Source organism: Dama dama, chromosome 23, assembly GCF_033118175.1.
Source record: "Dama dama isolate Ldn47 chromosome 23, ASM3311817v1, whole genome shotgun sequence".
Taxonomy (NCBI): domain Eukaryota; kingdom Metazoa; phylum Chordata; class Mammalia; order Artiodactyla; family Cervidae; genus Dama; species Dama dama.
Window position 1 is genome coordinate 11417455 of NC_083703.1, and position 19652 is coordinate 11437106.

Consider the following 19652-nt stretch of genomic DNA (forward strand, 5'->3'; position numbering starts at 1 on the left):
TCCTGGTGGTCCAGTGGCTGAGATTCTGAGCTCCCAATGCAGAGGGCCCGGGTTTGATCCCTCGTCAAGGAACTAGATCCCACATGCCACAACTAAGAGTCTGCATGCTGCAACTGAATATCCTGCATGCTGCAACTAAAACCTGGTGCAGCCAAATAAATAAAAATAAATGAATAAATATTTTTTTTTTAAAGAGACTGACTTATGAGGGGGAACTGGAGGCAGGTAGTTCAAAGGTACAAGCTTCTAGTTAGGAGATAGATAATAAGACAGTCGTATATGATCTGGTTTGAAGGATAAGACAGAGTCACTGAAGATTTTCAACATTAATGTTCACCTGAATCACCTCAGCATCTTGTTAAACCATTGAGTCACAGTTAAGTAGGATAAGGGTAGTAGTCTAGGGACCCCATTAGTCTAGGGACTGCATTTTGAGTAGCAAATCTAAGGAGGCTTTGCAGGAGGATGCTATAGTTGAGATCAGAAGGATAATTAATAGGTGGCCATGTTAAAAATAGATAGGATGTCTGTTCTGACTTGCCTGGGTCTGAGGGGTTTCCTGGGATGTTGTGACCAAACTGTGCCCATTGGCCTCCTAGTAGAAAGAGAGCTAGAAGGATGAGGAACGTAAGCCAAATGTTCATGAAACCCTTGAGGTAAGAAGAACATGCTATGTTACAGAAAAGGAAGACACCATTGAGACTGGGAAGATGCAGGAAAGAGTCTTATGAGTGTCCTGTAAGCGTGGGTAAAGCAAGCTTTGTATATCATCACCTTTCTGAGCACTCCACCTGCAGCTGAGACCTGATACATCCCCAGCTGGATCCTTCATGGAAGCCTCAATGTGGTAGCCCCTATCTACCACAAGGGGCTCTTGTCTGAGTATCTGAAATACGGCCAGTGCAACTGAGGAACTTTTAAATGTGTTTTATCTTAATTGTAAATGTAATGGCCACATGTGGCCTGTGGCTACCATATTGGACAGCACAAGTGCAGAGAATGGACTGACTGGAGCCAGGCAAAAGTAGATACTAGCATATGGTAGAGTAACTCCTTCAGGAGAGAAGTCATATTGGCTTAAACAATGTGATGGCAGCAAGAAAGAGAGCAAAATATAATGTCTGACTCAGAAAATATGAGAAATAAGGAGCAAGAGAGAGAGAAGAGAAAGTTAAGGATAATTCCTAGGCATCTTCTTTGAACAACTGGATATATGGCAGAGCCATGTACTGTGGAGAATCAGGTTTGGGAATAGCGTGAGGGAGAGATGCTGAATCTGAAATGTCTGTGAAACATTCAACAGAGAGACAGAGGAGGAAGTTGCGTGCAGGTAGGGATCTCAGACAAGAGGTAAGGTGGTGTTTGTTCTACTAAAAATGGCCATCCTAACTTCAGCCTGCTGGTTCAAACTGGAATCCCATCTTCAAACAGAGCCCACTCCTCCTTGGTTTGGGTGGGGAGGGGCAGCATGTGACACAGGTGGGCCGGGTTTCGATAACTGTGGTGATTGGCCTACAGGTGGCCATCCAACTCAAACACAAGTGCTCAGAGCTCTCCCTTCACTTCTTAACTTGGGACCAAAAAGAAAAAAGAACAAACAGATGCTCAGTTATTCCCAGGCCAGGAGCTATTGGTAGCCATGTTTTCACCATTTGGAAAAGCTGACATGGGCTAATTAAGTGGGCACACAGAAAGAAGCAGAAGCAAACGAAAGAGAAAGACAGACAGATGTGGAGGTTCCTTAGCATGGTCTAAGAACTACAACATAACTGTAACCTATTCTTGACCCAGTTAATTAATCAACCCAACGTGTGGGTATTTCCTTCTCATGAGGCGCCATGCTGCTTTGGGAGAGTCCTAGGAAGGCATAGACCTTTTCCTAAAAGAACCCACTGTCTAGTTTGGGGAACAAAAATTGTGATAAGAGCTTAATAGCAGTAAAACTGGAAGATGCTACAACAGAGGGCAGTCCTGAAGACATAATGTAGTCTTTACATTACTTTTTACTTCATTTTCACACCCAGTGAGTTGTCTAAATCTATTGACTCTGGGGGAAAACATCTGTTAAATCCATTTCTCTCATAAAGCCTATAAAAATCTGTCAGTAGCTTTAAAAGAATGTTATCACAGTGAAAAATAAAACCAAACATTTTTAAATACCCAAATTATCAAGTAAGATTAATAGAAAATGCCATTAAGTAAATAAAGAAATAAGCAAGTCTAGGATTGCTAGTAAATTAGGTCTTTCCTACTTAGATTAATCTCTTTCAACTCAAGGTCTTTACATTTCACGATAATTAATCAAAAGCTTAGTTTGCATTAACATTTTTATAGAAATAAGTCCCCAGGTTAAAACCCTCCAGTGGCTCCCATCACATTTAAGCAAAAATATTCAAATTCTTTGTAACAGCCTTTAACTCACTTCATCATTTGTTCTTGCCTTTTCTGCTCCCTCATTTCCCACCCCCTTCCCAAGCTCACCCGGACTCTCCCTCCTCCACCTACACTGGCCATACTCATGTTTCTAGAATGACCTCTTCACTCACTGGAATATTGTTTCCACAGATATTTTCTGTTCTTGGCTTAAAAAGACAACTTTCCTCTCAACCCATCTCTCTCCATTAAACAACCTTGATTGGATTCCCTCTGCGTATATTTCCTATTTCTGTATGTGTTCATTGTTCATTTTCTGTCTTTATAACAAGACTATAATCCCCACAAGGACTGAAACCATGGCTCTCTTTCACCTATCATGGTAGACTCTCCAAGCAATAGAGAAAGGGCGTGAGACCAAAGCTTTTATCCTCAGATGTCTCTCATATTTTGTAGGGGAAAAGCTAACTTCCTGGAAGACTGCCTTCCTGCCTTATTGGCTCAAAATGGATCACATGTTTACTTCTGGGCCAATCACCAGCAAAGAAAAGTGAGATGATTGTGACTGGATCAATTCTAACTCATTCCTGGGGAGCAGCCAGTCTTCCTGGAAATCAAGGGGTTGCCACTCACAACCTGAAAACAAACTTGGAATTCTATTAGCAGGAGAAAAGGGGATATGGCTGATAGATAGGTAAATATCAGTGTCTGTTATCATGCCTGCCATTTCACTGCCCAAGCTGAAGTCATATCACTGGGAGACCATGAAGAATACCTTTTCATGTCACACAGGACCACACCTATTGTTTTGCATTTTTTAATTCACCCACTCATTTGTTCATTCATTCTCACAAACACCTTTGGAGCGCCTGTATAAAAATCTAGGGATATAAAGAATCAAACAGTTCTTATTTTAGGAGATGGCAGTCTATTGTATCAATAAACAGTTTTATAAACAGTTATAATAGCATATGTTAAGTGCTTTAGCAGCAGGAAGTGAAAACTGCATTTAGACATGGGAAGAGTTACTAAATCTGCAAATAGGGGAAATTCAACAAACATTTGAATGAATAATGGGTGATTAAATGACAAAAGAACTAAATGGATTACACATGCACTAAGAAAACTTAAACTAGCACTTCATGTTAATGTCTATATTCTACAGGGGGATGACATGTACAGACACATGCCCAGATCCATGTCAACACAACTTTTATTTTTTTAAACCTTGGTGAAGATAAAAGGGAGAGTCTGGGACAGAAGCTAGAGCATTGCTTGATTAATTAAATTCAAGTTTTGGTTACCTCAGGTGACCTAACTAGAAAAGAGTTCTCAAAGAAAAGAAATTACTCTCTGTAGTATTTTCTTTTAAAGCAATGTTTTCTTAAACTTTGAATGGATGTAACAATATCTCCCCAAAAACAATTTTCCAGGAGATGATATTTATAATAATTATGAAAGACCCTCCTAGCAAAATGCTGTAACAGCATTGATTCCTCCACACTTCTCACATTTCATTAATACACCATATTAATAAAGGGCAAAAATCACATAACAGATGCAGAAAAAGCATTTGACAAAATCCTACATCCTTTCATGATTTAAAAAGCTCTCAATGAACTGAAAATGGAAAGGGACTTTCTCAACCTGATAACAGGCATCTACAAAAAAAACAGCTAACATCATACCTAGTGATTTTATGTTAGAAAAGACATTACAGTAAAAAGACTGAGTACTTTCTCCCTACAATCAAGAACGAGACAAGGATCTCTGCTCTTGCCACCTCTGTTCAACATCGTACTACAATTTCTAGCCAGGGAAATTGGGAATGGAAATTATATAAAAGACAATCAGATTGAAAAGGAAAACATAAAACTTCCTCTATGTGCAGAAGATACGACCTTATATATAGCAAATCTTTAAAAAAATCTATAAAAATAGGACTAATAAATGAGTTTAGCAAGACTGCAGGACATAAGAACCACATTAAAAAGTCAATGGTATTTCTACACAATAACAGTAAACAAACTGAAATGATATTAAGAAAACAATGATATTTATAACATCAAAATAATAAAATATTTGGCAATAAGTTTAACAAAACAAGTACAAAGTGTATGCTCTGAAAACTGTAAAACATTCTTTAAAAAAATGAAAGACCCAAGTAAGTAGGACACCGCATGTCCACAGATTGAAAGATAACATTGTCAAGTGGGCGATATAACCCAAACTGATCTAAAAATTCAACTCATTCCCTATTAAAATCTCAGTTTGCTTCTTTGAAGAAATTGATAAGCCGTTTCTAAAATTCCCATGGAAATTAAAGGATAGCCAAAATAATCTTGCAAAAGAAGAAAAAAATTTTACAAATCTACGACAGTCAAAAAACAGTGTAGTACCGGCATAAGGGCAAACTTCTGGATGAATGGAACAGAATTGAGAGTTCAGAAGTAAATCCGTAAAACTATAGTCAATTGATTTTCAACAAGGGTGCCAAGACCATTCAGTGGAGAAAGAATAGTCTTTTCAACAAATGGTACTGAGAACTAGATAGCCACATGCAAAAAAAGAACCACAAAGGGAAAAAAAAAGCAAACTGAACGCCTACCTCGTTTCACATTGAAAACAATAAACTCAAAATGTGTCACAGTTCACCTATAAGAATTCAAATATAAAAGTCTTAGAAGAATACACAGGTATGAATCTTCATGACTCTGGGTTAGGGAATATTTTCTCAGATATGAACCTCAAAGAACAAATCACAAAAGAACTAGTAGATAAACTGGATTTTATCAAAATTAAAATTTGCACTTCAGAGGACACCATGAAAAGAAAAGACAGGACAACCCATGAAATGGGTGGAGAATACACAAAAATAAACTCAAAATGGATTAAATATCTAAATGTAAGACCAGAAACTATAAAACTCCTAGAGAGAACGTAGGCAAAACACTCTCCAACATAAATCACAGCAAGATCCTCTATGACCCACCTCCCAGAATATTGGACATAAAAGCAAAAATAAACAAATGGGACCTAATTAAACTTAAAAGCTTTTGCACAACAAAGGAAACTATAAGCAAGGTGAAAAGACAGCCTTCAGAATGGGAGAAAATCATAGCAAACAAAGAAACAGACAAAGGATTAATCTCAAAAATATACAAGCAACTCCTGCAGCTCAATTCCAGAAAAATAGATGACCTAATAAAAAAATGTGCCAAAGAACTAAACAGACATTTCTCCAAAGAAGAAATACAGATGGCTAACAAACACATGAAAAGAGGCTCAACATCACTCATTATCAGAGAAATGCAAATCAAAACCATAATGAGGTACCATTACACGCCAGTCAGGATGGCTGCTATCCAAAAGTCTACAAGCAATAAATGCTGGAGAGGGTGTGGAGAAAAGGGAACCCTTTTACACTGTTGGTGGGAATGCAAGCTAGTACAGCCACTCTGGAAAACAGTGTGGAGATTCCTTAAAAAACTGGAAATAGAACTGCCATATGACCCAGCAATCCCACTCCTGGGCATACACACCGAGGAAACCAGATCTGAAAGAGACACGTGTACCCCAATGTTCATCGCAGCACTGTTTATAATAGCCAGGACATGGAAGCAACCTTGATTGCCCATCAGCAGATGAATGGATAAGAAAGCTATGGTACATATACACAATGGAATATTACTTAGCCATTAAAAAGAATTCATTTGAATCAGTTCTAATGAGATGGATGAAACTGGAACCTATTCTACAGAGTGAAGTAAGCCAGAAAGATAAAGACCAATACAGTATACTAACACATATATATGGAATTTAGAAAGATGGTAACGATAACCCTATATGCAGGACAGAAAAAGAGACACAGATGTATAGAACAGACTTTTGGACTCTGTGGGAGAAGGCGAGGGTGGGATGTTCTGACAGAATAGCATTGAAACAAGTATACTATCAAGTGTGAAACAGATTGCCAGTCCAGGTTGGATGCATGAGACAAGTGCTCAGGGCTGGTGCACTGGGAAGACCCAGAGGGATGGGATGGGGAGGGATGTGGGAGGGGGGATCGGGATGGGGAACACCTGTAAATCCATGGCTGATTCATGTCAATGTATGGCAAAAACCACTACAATATTGTAAAGTAATTAGCCCCCAACTAATAAAAATAAATGAAAAAAAAAAAAAAAAGAAATGGGGGGAGATAATTTCAAACCATATATCTGATAAGAAATTGTACCCAGAATACACAAAAGACTCATAATTCAATGATAAAAGACAAATACTCAATTTTAAAATGGGCAAAGGATTTGAATAACATTCTCCCAAGAAGATATACAGCAGGGCTCCAAGTACATGAAAAAAGTTCAGCATCATTAACTCTCAAGAAAATGTAAAAAACGGACTCAAAAGGCCATATATTACATGATTCCATTTATATGAAGTGTCCAGAATAGGTAAATCTGCAGAAACAGAAAGTAGATTCATGGTTGCCTGGGATTGGGGAGATGTTGAAGTGAGATAGGAATAACTTCTAATTGGTATAGGTTTTGTTTATGGAATGATGAATATGTTCTGAAATTAGACAGTGGTGATGTTGGCACAATTTTGTGAATACACTAAAAATCACTGAGTTGTATTCTTTAAATAAGTGAATTATGCAATATTTAAATTTTATTTCAATAATGCTGTCTTGTTTGTTTTGTTTTAGGAAAGACAGATAAGTGTGTTTCCTATAGTCCATGCAGAACTTGTTGACAAAAACAAGTTAAAAGCCATATAGACAAATCTACCCTTTGAGGCAGTCAACAAGATTTGGATGTTAGGGACTTTTTTTTTTTTTAATAGCTAAAAGCCACCACTTGAGAAAAGCCCAACCAATGGACTGTTCATTGCAGTTTTCGGTAGCAAGAAATGATTTGGACCTGAATGTGCAAACTTCAACCCCAACTTGGAAATCCTGTCTCTTTCAATTTTTATACCCAACTTCTTGATTTGCATTCAGCCTGAAACACCACACTTCACAAGGATGCCTCAGTCTGCAGCCTCACCACCAGCACATATACACCAAGGCTGCTCCGTCTGCTGTTCTTGACCTCCTCCTCAGTCCTGACCTGCCACCAGCTGCCCCAGGCCCAGCCCGCTCTCTGCCTGGCCCTCTTGCCTCTCCAGGGAAAGCCATCTTCAAGTTCTTCCAAGTTCTCCCTCTAAAACCCATAGTCACCTGTGTAGTTTCCTTCCTGTGCAGTAATTATACTGTATTCATACCCTGATTTGACATTTACATAGAAAAATGCAATTATAGCATCCTGAATGGCGGAAATAACCGGCTGATGATATTTGAGGAGGAAAAAAAATCAGTTGCAAGATGTGCTTCGGCTAAATCTCTCATAAGAGTGTTCCTAAATGCTGTTAGGTGCTTATTTCCTTCACCTAAATATTAAACCTTGCCCAACTTAAAGTATTAAGTTTTAAAAACTCCTGTTAGGAGAACTCACACTGATCCACTTAGAACCTTACAAAGAAAAGTGTTTCATTGGAGGTACAAGATGAGAAGAAGCCTAAGAAAGTTCTTTATAAACTCATTCATCCAAAAAAAAAAAAAAAACCCACAAAGTACTGATTAGTAGAATATGATTTACATTTTCCACATTTTAAATTAGGAACACAGGGAACAGAATGTACTGTTGATTCATTTCCATTTGTCATCACCTGCTGGCTGGAAACTTCTCAGAATTTCAATAATGATCTTCTATTCTATCTAACTACCAATAGATACTATTTCTTGAGTATTTAATGAGTGTCAGCACTGTGCTAAGTGCTTAACACACATTATCAAGTAATAGAGACCTCGGTTCAGATTGTGATTCCACAACCTGCTAATTGTACAACGTTGATCTTCAAGCCCAGATTCTCCATCATTTCCAAACTAAATGCTCTATGAAGGTAAAATGTTATTATAACTTTGCTTACCATGAGGCTTTCATCTCTACTCTGTTTGAGAGAGATGAAACCTGTCCTGATTTTGCAGGAGACCTTTGGACATCAAGGTACTATCATTAAAGGTCTACGTGACGTTGAGGATCTGAGTCCTTGGGTGTCAGGCTGGGGCCCCCAAATCTTCAACAGACCAATGTTATTTTCCCTAGAAGCCCTTCCCAGCATTATTCTTCCTCACCAGGACGTTTTGTTTTTCTCTAGCCAATCATCATTTTGGATGCAGCTCAGTCCAAGGGCAGCTTTAATTAATGAGCCAGGTTTCTGGCATTGATAAGAATTCCAGGTGAGGGTTGAGTGTGGAGGGCAGTTTTCATTAAATAAGCTAAATGTGGTTGCAATTTGAAATGATATCGTCTATCACTTGCTGAGCTGCTGTTCTATGACAACAGAAGTGACGGTCTTCCAAATTCAAAAACAACACTAAAAAGTCTGTATGGGGAGAGGTGTTTACTTGTAGCCCAGCTGTTAAAATTCAACAATGCCTCTGCTTGTTTGCCAGGGTGGAACCAACTGACATCCGTGCGGATGGTCTGTGAAGGACCGCTCCAGACCTCAGTGTCCCTGATGCTCATTCTGGGACTCCTGATCTGTTGTCATGACAACCAGCTATCAGCCATTTTGGGTGATGCTCTACATTCTAAAAACCTAATAGAATCATAACAACATTTAAAACTTTTATACTATTATTTTCATTTCCATGCATTTAAGTTTATTATTTTTATTATTTCATAGCATTTGTAGTGTTACATGCAGCTTTCATTGCTTTAGAAAGATTAATTCTATAGAGCTTTTATGGTTTTCTTTCTTTTTTTTTTTTAACCCATCCCTATCTACATGTCACACCAGAGTGGTATATTTATTATAATCTACGTTGACACATCATTACCACCCAGAGTCTATAGTTTACATTAGACCTACGTTAGGGCTCACTCTTCATGTTGTACATTCTATGGGTTTGGACAAATGTATAATGAATGACATTATCCACCATGGTAACGTCATACAGAATAGTGTCTCTGACCTAGAAATCCTCTGTACTCATCCGTTTATCCATCCATCCCTCCCTCTGAATCCCTGGCAACCACTGATCTTTTCACTGTCACCATAGTTGTGTCTTTTTGGGAATGCCATATAGTTGGAATCATACCTTATGGAGCCTCTTCAGATTGGTTTCTTTCTCTTACTAATTTAGGGTTCCTCTGTGTCTTTTTATGGCTTCCCAGCTCGTTTTAGTGCTGGATAATATTCCACTATCTGAATGTACCACAGTTTACTTATCCATTCACCAACTGAAGGACACCTTGGTTGCTTCCGAGTTTTGGCAATTAAGAATAAAGCTGCCATAAACATCTGTGTGGAGGCTTTTGTGTGGACATAAATTTGCCACTCCTTTGGTTAAATAGCAAGGAGTACAACTGCTGTATCATATGGTGAGAATATGTTTAGTTTTGTGATAAATTTCCAAACTGTCTTCCAGAGTGACCAAGTCATTTTGCATTCCCACCAGCAATGAATGAGAGTTCCTGCTGCCACAAATCCTCACCAGCATTTACTGTTATCACTGCTCTGGAGTGACCATTCTAACAGGTAGGTAGTGATAATTCACTACTGTCTTTTTTTTTTTTTTTTTTAGTATAATCGCTTTATAATTTGTGTTAGTTTCTGCTGGACAGTGAAGTGAATCAGCCATGCGCATATATATATCCCCTCCCTCTTGGACCTCCCTCTGTCATACAGAGTAAAGTCAGAAAGAGAAAAACTAGTATCATATATTAATGCATATATGTGGAATCTAGAAAAATGGTACAGGTGTATCTATTTCTAGGGAAATAGAGACTTAGACATGGACTTGTGGGACATGGTCACTGTTGTCTTAATTTGCAATTCCTTGATGATATATAACGTGGCATGCCTTTTCATATACTTCTTTATCACCTATATATCTTCTTTAGAGGGAGCATATTACTTTCTATTTCTATTATTTATACTTTACAAGTGATTTATTTACACAGATCTAAATACTGACATCCTAAAATCCCAATGAGTGAACCCACAGGCACCAAATAAGCGAACTGCCAGAGAAATGATCCTATCTTGTAACAGAAGGACCACCAGCCTCTCATCAAGCTTCAACATTAGCACCAATACTGGCACTCCCAAGTCAGTTATTAGATATTGAATTGAAAAAGCAATAGACAGCAAGGCAGCAGAATTGTGAGTGTGAAAAGATACTCCATGTTACAGGAAAAACACCTGGGTTTTCTCCATCCTAGACTTGCCACAATATGCCACCAAAGAAACTCAAACACAAAAAACAAACACCAGCATGAAACCACAGCAGCCCAGGCACGTGGCAGGAAGCAGCGGCTATGGTGGGGACTCTTGACTAGGTGGAAGGTGAAAGGCACTGTTTGGGCCCAACCCTAAGCCAAGGCATGGCTTAGTGAGAGCGGGTCTTATGTCTAATGGGTCTTGCAAGTCTTGCGGCCCCTCTCTGCAAGCTCTGACTGGAGGGGAAAACCTTGCTGTCCCCTCCTGGCCCTGCCAGAGACATCTGGCCATTCCTACACTTAGTTGTTAAAAGCAGAAGTTTTCAAAGTAGTAGTGCAAGCACCAACTACAGGTTGTGTTCTCCAACTATAGGGGAGGAAGCTCCTCATCCTTCTGACCTTTCATCTTTGAATGACCTACTCAAGGGGCAAAGTCCCACTGGGAGTACCTGGTTGGCTGGGTGGCCCTAAGCCCTGTGCTCAGCTCTGGCTGCTAAGATGATGAGAGCACCAATATCATCCTTTTTATTTTTTCCTTTCATTTTCTTTCTCAGTGAAAAATGGACTCTCCTTGCCGATGAAGGATTCCCCCAAAATTAGGAAACAGGCTCAGAACAGGGCAGACCATAAATGATAAACATGTTGACCATACCTTCTTCTTCCTTGAAAATACCAGTTCTGTCCCCTTTTCAAGATCTTGGCTCTGAAATCACCCCCGCCAGTTGCTCTTCCCCATCGTAAGGTGGCTAGTTCCTTCTCATGCTTCAGGTTTCAGCTCCCCCAACCACATCAAATGCCCATTGTTCAGCACTTCTCCCTTTCTTTCCTGACTCTCACCCCTCTGTGAAGCTGACCCTGAACACCAGGCTTCCCTGTGTCGTATCCTGCTTGCTCCACTGGGATGTCATCCACGAGAACAGAGATGTGGGCTAGCCCCTGCTCAGTCCTTTTCTCGATGTAGACCCCCATGACTATAACAATAAATGCTTGGGAAGAACAAATAGAATTAAGGCCCTCAAAACTCTAATATTCTTTTTCTTTTTTAAAAGATTTTAAATGTGGGTTGTTTTTAAAGTCTTTATTGAATTTATTACAATATTGTTTCTTGTTTTTGGGTTGTTTTTTTTTTTTTTTTTTTTTTTTTTTTTTGCTATGAGGCACATGGGATCTTAGCCCCCAAACCAGGGATCGAAGCCACACCCCGTGCACTGAAAGGCGAAGTCTTAACCACTGGACTGCCAGGGACTATGCTTTTACCCCATTTAGTACATATATATCTGCCTCCATTCTTTGGCACCTACACTCTTGTTTAACACCCTGACTTAACATCTGGCTCCAGCCACCAACTGGATATTCCAGCTGTTTTCTTGGGCTTCTCCATCCATCATCATTCCTTTGCATGATCTCCACTCCACCCACCAGCCCCAACTTTTTCAAGCATTTCAGTCTCATCTCAGTTTTGAGTGGTGGGGAATGGGGTGAGGAGGAATGAAAAGGGGGCATTTGAGGAGGGGGGGAATTTTCCCCTCTACCCCCTTGATTTTCTGTGACTGGCCCAATAGAAAAATTGAAACAAGACAATGAACAGGAGAAAAAGAAACAAATTTAATTCATATGCACAGAGGTCTCATAGGAATAGGACTTAAGAAGTGGCCAAAACAGGCAGCTTTTATACCTTTTAGAGTAAGGAACAATAAATTTGTGAAGAATTGATGGAACAAAGAAATATGGGCTTTGAGTGGGTTAATTAGTGAAGAATCTAAAAGCAGTGTTTAGGCTTGGGGTATTCCATTAAAGAGGAATTCTCTACCCAGCTTCCCTACCTCTGGTGATAAAGGCATCCTTCTACCACCAGATGCAAGGACTGCACCTTTCAGAGGTGTTTTATTTCCTGCCTTCAGGGAGACTGAGAAGAGGGTGATTGTCTCTCTTGCATCAGCCATTTCTTAAGTGACTTTATTCAAAATAATCAGTACACACTTGAGGCACATTTTGGGGTGGCATGCTCTGGACCTCAACAGTGACTAGCTTCGAGAAAAGGACACACTGATGAGTAGGACAATTCGGTCGATTCACCCGGGGATGGAGATATGAGAAAGCACTGGACATTTCTTGGGGGTTGCAGCAGGACCCTTTAAGAAAAAGGACCAGGTGGAGAACCGTGAATGGGGATAAAAGGGATCTGGAAGTCACTCTTCCTTCTGGAGTCTGATCCCAGGCTGGATAGCTGGGATTTGGAATTCAAAACACAATGCAGTGAGTGTTTTTAAGCTTCTGTTTACTTAAAACCAGCATGGTGCTGGCCACCGCAAGGGTCTGAATACAAAGACAAAAGCAACACCCTCTAAATTCCCCTCAAGGCTCTCCATCACAGCATCTCCTGGGGGAACTCAGGGCTCTGTGTGTTCCTGCCGCACCAAAGTGTTCCAAACATTTGGGCTAACGTTAATGTAATGGGAAAAAAAAAAATCACAACATGACATGCCCTTTCTTGCCTGTGGCTAAAATAATAATAGCTCAGATTCATTGAGCCCTTAAAGAGCATTGATCTAAATGCGTTTCATGCTTCACTTCATCAAATTCTCATAAACCATTTGAGGTCTTATTGTCATTAGCAGTGTTTACAAGATGAGGAAACTAAACTCTGGGCACATTCTGAAGGTCACACAGCTGGCATTGGGTGAAACCGGGGTAGTTCCCCTTCAGTGGCCTCAGGGCCAATACCTGCCAGCACTTCTCCACATCCCTGTCTCTTTTTATCAAAGTCATGCTGATTCTGAGGCTCTGCTCATATAAGACTTCCTTAATGAAGTCAGAACTGACCTCTCTTTTCTCTGTCCTTCTAAACCAACTCCTTTCTACCACTGTTGAGCCTAGAGCTAATGCTGCCTTTTATAACAATTTGTTAGTTTACTGAGTAGTTAGATATGCAGGAGGCTTACAGTCAAGGGTTCAAGTCCAGCTCCATCCAGTACAAACTATGTGGCCATTACTTACAAGCTGTCCTAGGAAAATGCACTAACATGCACCTTGGAAGATGCACATCTCCCAGGAAGCCTAGATCTGTTTCTAATTGTCCACATGCTGCCATAGTCAGGCATGTCTCCAATCAAGTAAGCATGGAGTAAATTGGAGGGAGGGTCACTGGAAAAGCCAGGCTTGCCCTGGCCTTCTCTATCTTTGGAAGTTACATAATCTCACTCACTGAGCAGATGCTTCAAGCAAGCTGGCTGGAGATGCATTTTAAGTGAAACCTCTTTTTATATGTATTTGGATGAAAAGAGAGCTTTAATTACAAGATTTAAAGCCAATTAAAAAAAAAATCAAGCCATATCCTAACCTGCAGGAAAAGCAATTCGGCACAGAGAGAAGCAGGATGAACCCAGAAAAAGAGGGAGGAATCAATCAGACCATCATGAATGGGATGCAAGACACGTGTTTGAGAGATTGATGACCAGCACCTGTAAACAGTCCCAGCTGTGAGGGAAGCATCTTCACACTTATTTTTCTCTCAAGATCAAGTTTGCTATAGTTTGCATTTTTTTACATTAGCTCTGGAGTCTTAAAAGAATTGTGCCCTAATCTGTGTTGCAACAACTTTCCTATTTATCCCAACTGAAGGAGAAGAGGATCGTGTTTCCAGCTTACATGGAATTTATGCATTTCAAAAACCATGCTTATGTTCCGCTCCTGTTGTTCAGCTTTATTTTTTTGAAGCGAATTCTTACTGCAGGAATACAGGCTAAGCTGTGTTCTTGCCTTCGCTCCTTTATACCCTTTGCCCAAAATGCAAGGTCAAGAGGCAGCATTTAGAGACACCATCCCACACAGTCTATTTTGGGGCTCTCTTCCCTGATGATAGATTGTTTCAGTCACCACAACTCAGAGACATTCGCCTGGTACCCTTGATAAGGTGACACGTGTCACAAGAACTGAGAAGCCATCCCTTCTATGTGATCCCAAGATCTCCAGCTATTCTTTATCTCAAAGAAGACTGATGAGAACCAGCTTCTTCAAATGCAAATAAGAACTTCCCTTTGTCAATCTGGAAAGATGTATTTTTGCAAACAACGGGGTATTCTTCTCTCCCGCACCCCCCACCCCCACCCCACCTCACTGCCAAGGACAAAACAAAGAGGGAAGAACTTGGACGGGAGCGATTTAGGCTGCATGTTGGATAAATCTTCAGTGAATCAACGCCATTTAACCAGCTGAGGACTGATTCAAAGCAGAGGTCAGACGGGGCTCTTCCAGGGACAGAATGGCACCCGCCAAATTCAGCTGAGACAGAGTCCGCGTCAGTTGCCAAGAATCTTCTGGCTGGTAGCCAAAGTCAAGAGTTTCAACGACAAAAGGGCTGAAGGAGAAAACATGGGGACCAGAAGGTGGGTAGGTGGGTGGGAGGAGACATACTAGCCCTCCCTCTGCAGACCGCTGTTCTTTTATGACACTTCCTTCATCCCTTTTCATCTTCCCTCCACACCCATTGCTCCAGGGAACACCAATTTGGGATAAGAGCATTTTGAAATCCCAAGGGAAAATCTTAGGGAGGAGAACGGATTGAAAACACAATCCCACAATGTTCCAGCTAAAGAGAAACGGAGAAGAGAAACGTCCATGAAGATTTTAAGTCATCTGCCTTGGAAGATGCAACAGAACCCACCCCTACTCTGACTCTGATACCAACTATTTAGCAAAATCTATTAGGCCACTGCTGCTTTTGTGAGAACAGAGCCTCCAGGGAAACCAAAAGTGTAACGAGGTCCGGACCCAGAGAACATACACGACACTGTGGGCAGCCAACCGCAGGGGATGCCCTGCTAAGGCAATTAAGAGATTGTTACTCTCATTAAAGGCAGCTCGCAAAGTCAGAATAGAAGCCACCTGCTACTCCTGCATGCAGACCGCTCCTTCCGAGACTTTTCTCTTTCCCTCCCTCTCTTTCATACTTCCAGGCTCATAATACCAAGAAGCAACAGAACAGATTCATGAAACCAATCACACAGGTGAACCGCCCATCAGGGCCACCATCCAAATCAGAGGGCTTGACTTTCTAAATCCAAATTAAATCACCTCACACATTTCTTAAGGTTGAAGTCACTATAGAGATAGAACGTTGCTGAAGTTGAGCCTGACAGTGTCAGAGGGTCAGACTCACTGCTTCATCCTCTGAGCCCCAGAGGGAGAAGGCAGGCCGCTGGAAGAACCCAGTAGGATGATCTCACTGGGCGATGTAATAAAAGCTGAAGGGGCAGGACTGCTTTATAAGACTTTTGATTAAATTCAGTGGTGCTAAACAGACTGAGGCACTTTCATAAGCAAAGGCATTGATGAGTAAGAACTGCCTTTTCTGAATTTAGCTCCTAAAAAAAAAAAAAAAAAATCCCGTCTTGGATTTTCTAAGCCGCTATATTGAAGCAAATTCCCATCACACCTATCGCGGCATTTGATCCTCACGAGATCTTGCCCTTTTCTCTGTCTCGCACCAATAAGTGGTTCTTCCACACCAAGAGTTTGTCGGAGGACAAAGGGGAAACAGCTCGAGTTATCTGTGGGACTGTCTATGGTGATAGAATTTACGAGTCAATGCCCAGTTCCCTGCTACGAGTTGCCTGTGAGACCCAGTCTGTTTTTCAAACTGTTTCTTTAGGTCAATTTCATTTTGTTAAGGTCTTTATTTTCAGCCATCAGTAATGGTTGCAATGGAACAGACCAGTTGTATAGCTGATTTAATTTGGTTGTTTGAAGCAATAGTCCTCTACCTTGGCTCATATTGGAATCATCTAGAGAGTTTTAAAAGAAATACTGATGCCTGGGTCACACTTCCAGAGGTTCGGATTTAATTGGTCTGGGGTATGTCTTGGGCATGGGGAGTTTTTAAATCTCTCCAGGTGGTTTTAATGTGCAGTCAAGGTTAAAATCCACTGGCATAGAGAAACAGCAATGGTTCTTGAATTTAGCACACCTCAGACATGCCTAGCAGGCTTGATAAAACACAGACTGCAAGACTGCATCCCAGAGTTTCTGATTCAATGGTGCAGGTGAGGCCCCACTTCTAACTAGTTCCTCGGCAATGTTGCTACTCTGGCCTGATTACCACCCTTTGAGAACCACTTATAACATTAGTGCAAACACTTTTCCCATCATGTTGATCTGGCTCTGACGAGATGCCCCAAGAAACCAACACCCAATAAGACAACATCCAGTGGAAAGAGAATCTGTCTGTTGCTCAGACCCCAAAGTTCTTAGTTCTGAGCCTCATTCGTATGTATTTCAAGAGAGTACCAGACTTTGGCAATGAGCCTGGAACTAGATCTAGTTTCTACTGTAGTTTCTGGTGTTGCTTCTCTCATTTAAGTGTCCTCCTAACCCCTGGTAGGCACTTGACTGACTCTCCCTGTTCTCCAGGTTCATGGAGACGGCTAGCTCTAACTCAAGACCCAGGCGGAAAGTCCCTCTAGACTCTACAAGCTTGTAGCTTGAGTGTGTGTGTGTGTCCATCTACCAAATTACTATGTCTCTGGGGCCCAAGAAGAGGGCAATTCTAGAACCTGTCTGACTGGCAAGAGCATCACAAGTAAAGAGTATCCCCTGAGCTGCCCAGATCTGCCCATGCAGTGGAAGAGGCAGGATGAGCCATGGTCCCCACTGATCACATTCAAGATACTCTGAGAAGCATCCAGAAGCAGATCTGATGCTTTAAGTTCCCCAGGAATAAACCTTAAGAGATCTCAGACAACTGGGAGTGGTGGAGGCCCAAGTGAGGAATCCCTGCGTTCCTATACATTCTTTGTTACTTTGGACATTTCAAACAATGGATTTACAAAAATCTAAAGGATATGATTTTTAACTTTGCTTTTCCCCCGAGCTGAGGAAGGTAGCCCCGCCAGCTGCATGTACATGAGACAAGAGCAGGCCTTCCATTAACATTCTTCTTCCTGAACAATAACCATAAAACACTTGCAAACCATACCTGTGAAATCTCATTGACCTACTTAGAATGGCAAGGTAGATGATTTATTTGATGCAAATCCTGTTGTACATTTAGAAGAGGAAGCAAAGGCACAGAAAGCTCACAAGATTAATTTAGTGCTAGAGTTCAGGCAGAAGTTCCTGGTTCCATTCCAGGCTGAGAGGCAGAGGAATTGGGGGGGAGGGACCTCAAGGGACCGCCTTGGAGGCCAGAGTGAGGTAGACACGTGAAGCCCTTCCCCCATGCTAGCCTGAGACCTCTCTTTAGGTCTATGTATACCCCATGCTGGGGCTTCCCTCATAGCTCAGTTGGTAAAGAATCTGCCTGCAATGCAGGAGACCCCAGTTCAATTTCTGGGTCGGGAAGATCCACTGGCGAAGGGATAGGCTACCCACTCCAGTATTTTTGGGCTTCTCTTGTGGCTCAGCTGGTAAAGAATCCACCTGCAATGTGGGAGACCTGGGTTCAATCCCTGGGTTGGGAAGATCCCCTGGAGAAGGTAAAGGCTACCCATTCCAGTATTCTGGCCTGGAGAATTCCATGGACTATACAGTCCATGGGGTCGCAAAGAGTCAGACACAACTGAGCGACTTTCACTTCACTTTTCACTTTCATATCCCATGCTTCTGTCTAAGATGTATTTCAGAGATTTTTTGATGGAATATCCAAAACCCCATACTTGCAAACTGCATGTCACCTCCCCAGAGGCCGTGTTCTGAAGATGGAGGGTATTGAATAAGCGCCTCCAAGACAGTGCCCCAGGGGCCCAATTTCATTTGAAAAAGCTGATGATTCAGACTTCAGTGTGCATTAGACTCCTTGCAGGTTTGTTAGAACACAGCTTGCCAGGTCTTATCTGCCAGGTTTCTGACTCAGTAGGGCTAGGGTACAGCCTAGGAATCTGCATTTCTAACAAGATCCTAGGTGATCTTGCTGCTATGGGTCTGGGGACCACTCTCTGAAAACCACAACAACAAGACAGGGGTCCTCAGCCCTGGCTCTATATCTGAATCACCCAAGAGTCTTCTAACAACTGTAAATACCAGGATCACCCAGACCAACTAAATCAGCCTTTCTGCAGGTGAAGTCATATTTTTTAAAGTGGTGCCCAGGAGCAGCCAAGGTTGAGAACCTCTGCCTTAAGGAAAACCCTGTGTAGAAGGACAAGGTATCCAAACCCTAGGTTAGGAGGTCTCAAAATGCAGTCCTGAATCACCAGTATCACCATCAGCATCGCCTGGCACCTTGTTAGCATGATAGATGCTTAAATCCTTAGACCTACAGAATCAGAAGCCCTCAAAGCAGGGTCCAGAGATCTGTTTTAACAAACTCCAGGCAAATCTGCGCTTCTCAAGTGGCTCAGTACTAAAGAATCCGCCTGCCAATGCAGGAGATATGGGTTCAATCTCTAGGTCAGGAAGGTCCCCTGGAGAAGGAAATGGCAACCCACTCCAGGATTCTTGCCTAGGAAGTGCCATGGACAGAGGAGACTGGTGGGCTACAGTCCATGGGGTCGCAAAAGAGTCAGACACTACTTAGTGAATAAAAACAACCACCACCAGGGAAATCTGGGGTTTGGTAAAGTTTGAGAAACTACTACTCTAAGTCCTTGGCGTCCCACACCAGATGACCCCTGGAAGTTGGACTAGAGAGCACTAACTGAGGCAGGGCCCACAGCCGGCTACAGGCACCAGCTGCTCAGAGAGTGGCTGAGCTGGAGGAGGCACAAGAAAGGAGACCGTTTATCAGGCTGTCAGTGAGGTGCCCTAGCATGCTGCTACCATCCTTTCAGGGACATCTGGCTTCTAAGTTTTGTAAGCTAAGTTCTGCAAGTGACTTTGTAATGCGGTTCCCCCTTGAACACGCAGATGCAGGTCTAGCTTCAGGCAAAATTGGGAGGCAGCTAACACCAAGCCTGATATTCGCTCTCTGCCTCTCCTGACCACCCCCCACCCCATGTTTCATCCACTACCACTAATCCTCCAAGGAGGTTTCTGCCATGGCCTTTGCTGCTATTAAGTGACCGCTCAAAGTGACTA